This window comes from Elephantulus edwardii, unplaced genomic scaffold, assembly GCF_000299155.1.
Source record: "Elephantulus edwardii isolate Elephantulus edwardi_28Jun2011 unplaced genomic scaffold, EleEdw1.0 scaffold00268, whole genome shotgun sequence".
Lineage (NCBI taxonomy): Eukaryota > Metazoa > Chordata > Mammalia > Macroscelidea > Macroscelididae > Elephantulus > Elephantulus edwardii.
Genome location: NW_006400018.1, coordinates 1,963,207 through 1,970,973, shown reverse-complemented (window position 1 = coordinate 1,970,973; position 7,767 = coordinate 1,963,207).

Here is a 7,767-nt window from a genome sequence, read left to right as displayed (position 1 = left end):
AGTTTTTTGCAACAGCTTAAAAATTTTTTTTTTTTTAAAAAAAAGGATAACTGTTCTAGTAAGACCCCTGTTGTAAAAAGTTAAGAAAAGGTTTACACACAGCTAGAATAATTCTTAGAAAGCAGCCAGGGGAGGAGAGGAGAGTAAAAATTAACAAATAGATAAAAGTATATATTAAGATGAATGAAAGGAAAAGTAATATCCAGTAACAGGATGATCAACACAAAGTTAGTTAGGACAAGTATTGTACAGAGAGATATAGAAGGATGATTAATGGAAATCAGAATTACAAGGAGCGGGTGTGGGAAACGTGGTTATGTTGTACATATTAGATTTCATATTATTTGGATATTTATTTGGAAAAATTAAAACAATATGCGTAGATTATAGAATAAAACATGTATGAATGTTTGAATGAAAATTTAATTTGCTTTGTAATTAATTACACTCAAATCACAATTTTTTTGTTTTATACAATCATTCACATACAATGTTTCATTAACTTACATTTTTATTTATACACTCCTTTCTATATATTGTGTATATATAATTACTATTGATCTACGGCTTTTAGTCCTGTCTCATCAAGTCCCCACTGCCCTCTCCGTATGCCTTCATACCTTCTGTCTGTCCACTCACTCCTGCTGTCCTAGTGAGTCCCTCTGTATTACTCCACATCTCTTCTCACCTTTCCCTTCTCAGCTGTTCTACCTACCTTGTTCCTATTCAATAATTGCAATAGCTGTGTTGTCCTTACCCTGATTCTCCCCAGGCTGATCGCCCCTTGTCCTGGTCCTCATCGTGTTCATTGTTAGCACATTCTGTTCTCCCCTTTCACCTTCAATCCCTCAGTTACCATCCTATTTTCACAGTCATGGTCTTATGCAGTATTTGTCCTCTCGTGACTGAGTTATTTCATTCAACATAATGCTCTCTAGACTTTCAAATAAATAAACAAAGTGGTTATCATGGTAAATTTCAAGCAATGTGTTTTTAGCCATCTTTTTCCAATCTGGGAGGATGTGGGCACTGAATCCAGGGAGTCTGTATTTAAATCTCAATTCTGACATCCGAAAGCTGTGCATCCTTGGACAGCCTCCTTAACCATTCCGCATCTCAATAGAACAGGAACAATGATAGTACTCCACATGCACTGTTGTTGCTGTTAGCTCCAGTCAAGCGGGCCCCCTACTCAGGGTGACCCCATGCACAAGGAACTCAAACTGTTGTGATCCATTGGAGCTGTCATTTGGTTACTTATTTATTTTACTAGCTTTTTCTGTTCTTGTTCTGCAGAACATACACCAGTTCCACACCTTCTGCATGACCAATGCAGGGACGATGATTACATTTGAGCTGTGCAACCATTCTCACCCTCATTTTCTGAGTTGTTCCTTCACCGATAACAGAAACTCATTGCTCACTAAGGGTTCCCTATCTACTCTGGTGTTAGTTCTTTAAAGAGCACAGTGCTCAAGGGAGACCTTCATGTTGTTGTTGTTGTTGTTGTTGTTGTTGGGTGCCATCACATTGGAACTGACTCATAGCTAATCCTCCAGCATGTTTTCAGAGGCTGTAAATCACCTGAGAGGAGATTGCCCATCTTTCTCTCATGGAGCTGTTGGTGGATTCGAACCATGTGCCTTCGGGCTGGCAACACAATTCCTTATCACTAAACCACCAGAGGTCCCATCTGTTTACTAGTTGAGTTAATTTTTGTTCAATTTCTTTTAAAAAGACTTCAGGGAATAATTTTTTGTGTGTGTAAGTGTCTGTGTGTGTTTACATTGTAAAAGATGGTCTTAAGACAGTAGTTTCAGATATTTACTCAGTCTTCGTGACACAAAAAAAGTCTAGAGCCCATGAGAATTTGAAATTTTGTTCTGCATTTACTCCCCTTTTGATCAGAATTTTTCTATAGACTCTTTGATCAAAAATGTTCAGTAATGGTAGTTTGGAATCATTCGGGTCTTTGGGTAACATGACCAAGGAAAGAGTTAGTTATTCCTGGAGGTAACTAGATACACACTCCACTTAAATCTTCTAATACTGGCTCTCCATCTTCCTCTGATGCTTAAGACTTTCATCGGCTAATTTTCTGAAGTAGATCACCAAGCCTTTCTTCCAACTCTAGCTCAGCCTGGAAGCCCCACTGAAACCTATCCACGCTTGACGATCTTGCTGAGGTTTGGGAACATAGATCCAGCAACATAGCCACATCGTTTGAAAAACCAACAAACAGATAGTGGATTACTTATATCCTTGGGCCAAACGAGTGTTATTATAAGTTTGTACTGAAGAGAGCAGAACCTGTGTGCATCTCTAGGGAAACTGCCTCCGTCTGGGCTGAGGGCTGGAAAACATGTTCTCTCTGCTGGCAGACAATGTCCCCAGCATGAGACCTTGATTGAAAGCTCCCCGGGGACCAGCCGTCCCAAGACTTGATAACACTTATCATCTCTAAGTGCTCTGGCACAGAGTACCCACAACGGGCCTCCTTACATCCAGTCCACGGCCTGATCTGATACGCTCCTGGGACTCTCCTAACACCTGTGTCCTTGGCTGGGGGTGCCCTACATTAGAGAAGCTGTTCCCAGTGCCCCTCACAGTGTGGCACCCCACGCCAAGCACCACTCAGGGATAATGGCAAGGTAAATGCTGTTGTCTAATCTCCCTGCCAGGCCAATCTGGCCAGAGGAGATTACAGCCGTCCCTGCTGGCAGCGGCGGACAGGCCTGGCTGGCCACCAGACCTCAGTGAGGCCACATGGTGCCGGAGCTGCTGGGTTCCCCTTCCATCCCGGGAGACCCTCTGGTCAAAGAGCCACTGTGAACGGCTTGTTCTGAGGGTCTCCTGGATGGAGCTCTGGGGAATGCCCGCTTGTCACCCTGGCCCACTCCCAGAGCTTGTGAGCATCCTGCCTGGTCGTGTGAACCTGGACATGTCATGTAACCACTCCGGGCTGAGATGAGGGGGATAATGCAGGAAATCTTGCATTTCACGGCACTCAGAAAGCACTAGAAGAGGAAATGCAAACACTGCTGACAAACCCAGGCTCAGCGGCGCTCAGTCAAGCCTGACTTATGACGACACTTCCTTGAGTTTCTGAGGTTGTAAATCTTTAAGGAGGAAACTGCTCATCTTCTTCCTTCGAGCGGCTCTTGGGCTCGAACTGCCTTCCTTTTGGTTAGTAAACTGGCCCTTTACACACTACGTCACAGATCCCTGTGAAATCCCCTGTGGAGCTCATGGTTCATTGTGTCTCATGCTAATCACAGAGTCAGCATCTCAAATCCACCAGCTGCCCCACGATGGGAGAAAGATGGGCAGTCTCCTCCCATTGAGATTTACCTCCTCAAAAATCTAATGGAGATCTGTCCTGAGGGGGAACCGACTCCGCAGCAGTGGGTAGATGAAACCCTCACCCTTGAGTGTAGACAGGAGCTGTGACTTCTGTTTAAACGACGATATGGTATATTCATCAACAGATGAATGTGTCAGATAATGAGTCAGTAATATGGCAAAGGCTATGTCTGTCTCTCCACCTCTTCTCTCTTTATAAAGACACCTGTCCTATTGGATTGTTCTTGTTGTTGTTGTTATTGTGGTGGTGTTGTTAGATGCCATCAAGTTGACTACAACTCATATCAACACTAGGAACAGGAGATCTGAACCCTGTCCTGCCTGTGCCGTCCTCATCGTCTCTGACACATTGTGCACATGGCAGCAGTCACTGTGTCATCCATCTCATTGAGGGTCTTCCTCTCTTTTGCTGACCCTCCTTCTTTCAATACACGATGTCCTTCTCCAAGAAGTAGCCTCTCCTAGAAACATGCCTCACGTGTGTGGGACAAAGCTGTACCGTCCTTGTCTCCAAGGATCACTCTGGCTGCATTTTGTCCAAGACACATCTGTTTGTTCTCTTGGCCGTCCATGGGAGGTTAAATGCTCTTCTCCAGCACCACAGCTCAAAGGTCTACACAGTTACAATTTCAACATTAACTTTCTCAGGACACAATTCAATCTACCAGTCCTATATAAGTATTCATACAAAGGAAACCTCTGAGACAGTCTCTTTAGCTCAACTACTATGCATCAATAGTTCCTTCCTTCTTTTTCCTTTTTATTGAGATGTTATTGTGAGCTTTTTGGATTTCCATTCATTCATTGTTGCACATTTTCCTCTCTGCCCCCCTTATCCCCAGTTTGCTTCATTGTTATACTGTCCTCCCCCCAGGAATATATGATTAGGTATTATTGGTATGACAAGAGTCCTTCCTTTTGCAAACCCACGTTTATTGTAGCTTTGTCCACAGTAGCAAAAAAACTGATAACAACCTAAGTGCCCATCAACAAATGAATGAAGAAAGAAACTCTGGTATATTCACAGAATAGAGAACTATGCTGCATTGAAAAAACAGAGAACTCATGAAATATTATTCAAAATAGATGATCCTGGAGAACATTATTATGAGTGAAATATCTCAGTCACAAAAGGACAAATATTGCATAGTGCCACTGTTGTAGAACAGGACTAATATGGGGTTGAGGGGAGACTGAGAAAGCAGGGATAAATAATGTATACTGCATTGAAAGAGAGGAGGGAGAGAATGGTTTAAAAGGGATATATGGTTAGATATTATTGTTATGACAGGGGTCCAAAACGAAGACTGCATAGTGGAGTGGACTTGGGGTAAGGGATTGTATAACAACGAAAGAATTTTTCTTTTGCTTTTCAAAGAGAAGAATGAGCTGGAAGGGAGGGGTGGACAGGGAGAAAAGTACAACAATGCACGAACGGAAACCCTAAGTCTCTGTAAACAATCATTAAATGTAATTTTTTAAAAAAGAGTCCTTTCTTCTTGTTCATCGTTGAGTACTGTGCATGTGACAGTCAGATAATGAAAACTGGAGGACTGACGCCTTTGAATCGTGATGGTAGCGTAGACGATGGGTCTCCCAGAGAACAAGCAAGCAGGTCCCAGAAGATGGGGGTTTCAGGAGTAATCAGGGGAGCCAGTTCTTGGGACGGACATCACACTTGGAAAATGACAGGGTCTCTGAAAGAGAAGAACCTCGGCGAAGCAGATTGCTACCCGATGACGAGCGACCAGCAGAGGTTGTGAGGCTGGGGTGCCAGCTGGCAGCGTTTTGCTTTGCTGCACATGGAGTGACTGTGAGTTCAGGTCGACTGGATGGCATCGAACAGCATTGCGTTTTGTGAGTGTATCACACATTTGTTGATTCAGTGGCCACTTAAGGGACATTAAGATTGTTTCCACTTGGGAGTAATTACTGATAAAGTTGCCTTAATCACTGGGATATAAATCTTTGTATGGATTTATGTGCTTTCATTTCTCTTAGGTAAACATCCAGGAAAAGGATTGATTGCTAGGTCAAGTGGTAAGAACTTATCTACCTTGAGGAGAAACCACTAAACTGTTTTCCAAAGTGGCTGCCATCTTGCATTCCTACGAGCAGTCCGTGACAATTCTGGTGGCTCTGCAGCCCGTCAGTACCTGGTGTTGACATCTGTTTTCATTTTAGCCACTGGAATAGGTGAAACAATCCTATGAAATAGGTGGTGCCCTTATCCCCGTTTCACAGATGCGGAAACTGAGTCTCGGAGACACTGAATTTTCTTAAGAGGCAGGGCTAGGATTTCAGCCTAGACCCTGGAGCCAGGGTTCTTTATTAGTCTCCCCTTGAAACTATATAAAAGGAACATACGATTAGGTGTTATTTGCATGACAAGAGTCCAGAACAAGAGTTGTATAGTAAATTGGTCCGGGGTGGGGGATCTGTATAACATTGAAGTAACTTTTTTTTTTCCAAAGAAAAAAGTGAACTGGGGGGAGGGGTGAGCAGGGAGGAAAACGTGCAACAATGAATGAATGGAAATCTAAGTCCTTCATAAACTTTCATTAAAATCTAAAAAAAAAAAAAAGTCTCCCTTTGCCTATTGCAAACCCCCCAGTCAATGGAGAGATGGAAAAGGCATGAGTTCAAGACCTAGTTCAGTGCCTTCTTGTCTGTCTGACCTCAGACAAGTGATAATTACACTATAGATATTCATAAATAGATAAAACAAAACAAAATGAAAGGCATTGCTGTCAAGTTGAATCCTACTTGTGCTGACCATGTGAGCCTAAAACTGGGCCCCCAAGGGTCTTCCTGCTGTCATCTTTCCAAACATAGATTGCCAGGTCTTTCTTCCATGGTGCTACCAGGTGGTTTCAAACCACCAACCTTTAGGTGAGTCTCTGAGTACAAACTGCTTGCGCCAGGCAGAATAAGATACCTCCAAAAATCCCAGCTCCGTTGTCGTTGAGTCTACCCTGACTCGTAATGACCCTCCATCAAATCTAAACCTCTGCAGCAGGAGATTGTCCGCCTTTCTCTCATGGAGCAGCGGGATTCAAGCTGCCAACCTTTTAGTTGTTATCGCCAAATGAGTCAACTACAACTCATAGCGACACTTTGAACAACACGTCTGAACCCTGTCCTATCCTGGGCCTGCCTCATCGTCCTGGACACACTCTATCCCATTGCTGCAGTCACCACGTCGATCCATCTGGAGGGGTTTTCTCTCTTTCACTGACCTTCCGCCTTTCCAAACATGATGTCCCTCTCCAAGGAGTAGCCTGTCTTAGTAACATGCCCAAAGTGTGTGAGGTGAAGCTTTGCCACCCTTGCCTGCCAGGAGCACTCTGGCTGCACCTTCCCCAAGACGTTTCTGTTTGTTCTTTTTGACAGTTCATGGGAACTTCAGCAGTCTTTTCCATGAGCTCAGCTCAAAGGCATCAAATCTTCTCTGTCATCCTTATTCACTGTCCAGCTTTCAGATGTACAGCGAGTAATTGAAAAGATGATTGTTTGGATCAGCTGTGCCTCAGTTTTGCTCTAGCCAGTAACCCCCGGGCAAAGATGGTGCAGGAAGGCAGTGCTGTGCCCACTTGCTGGCTGGCTCTGGCTGGGACCCCCACCTGTAGTTAGCAGCCCGCGATGGTAGGCACTATGTGTCCGGGCTCCTGAGCCACCAAACCAAAGCCACTGTCATCAGGTTAAATCTGACTTACAGAAACACTCCATCCATTTTTCAAGGCTGTGAATCTTTCTGGGGGAAACTGTCCATAGCGTACCTGCTGGATTTGAGGTACCAACCTTGGGGTCCACAGTCTGACGTGTTTGAGCTAAAAGGAGCAGTCTGTTAGTCTATGCTCTTATGCCTCTCTCCTTTCTAGGACACACAAACAGCACTGCCCTAAGTGGGTCCAGCTTCAAGTTACCGGAAGGAGGCAGACAGCGAAACTGTGAATGACTGAAATCATGCCCCTATTCTAACTCACATTCCCAAACTTCCCGTCACTTTGCAAAACTTGGGTTTCATTCATTCTAAAATACATTAGCGCTTCCATGCACCATATGGTTCATTGAGAGAGATGTCAGATGAATGAGACACGGGTCACGCTCTTCACGGTGGCTTCCCCAGATCTCAACAAGAATTTCCCCACTCTGCTCTTACTTAAATAGGTTCCCCTTCCTTACAGGTCAAGAATTGTGCACTAAAGACTCAGTCTCTCTTTTCTAATATTAGGGAACGTTTCAAACCTGAATAAGAGATCAACAAAATCTAAAACGTGTAATGACCACCATTGTGCTGCCAGCACAAGACACTAATACCTTTGAAGATCATGGCTGGTGAGCCCCTCACAGCATGGTGGGCCCAGGATTTAAACAAAGGTCTTCAGAATCATCCGTTCTTAC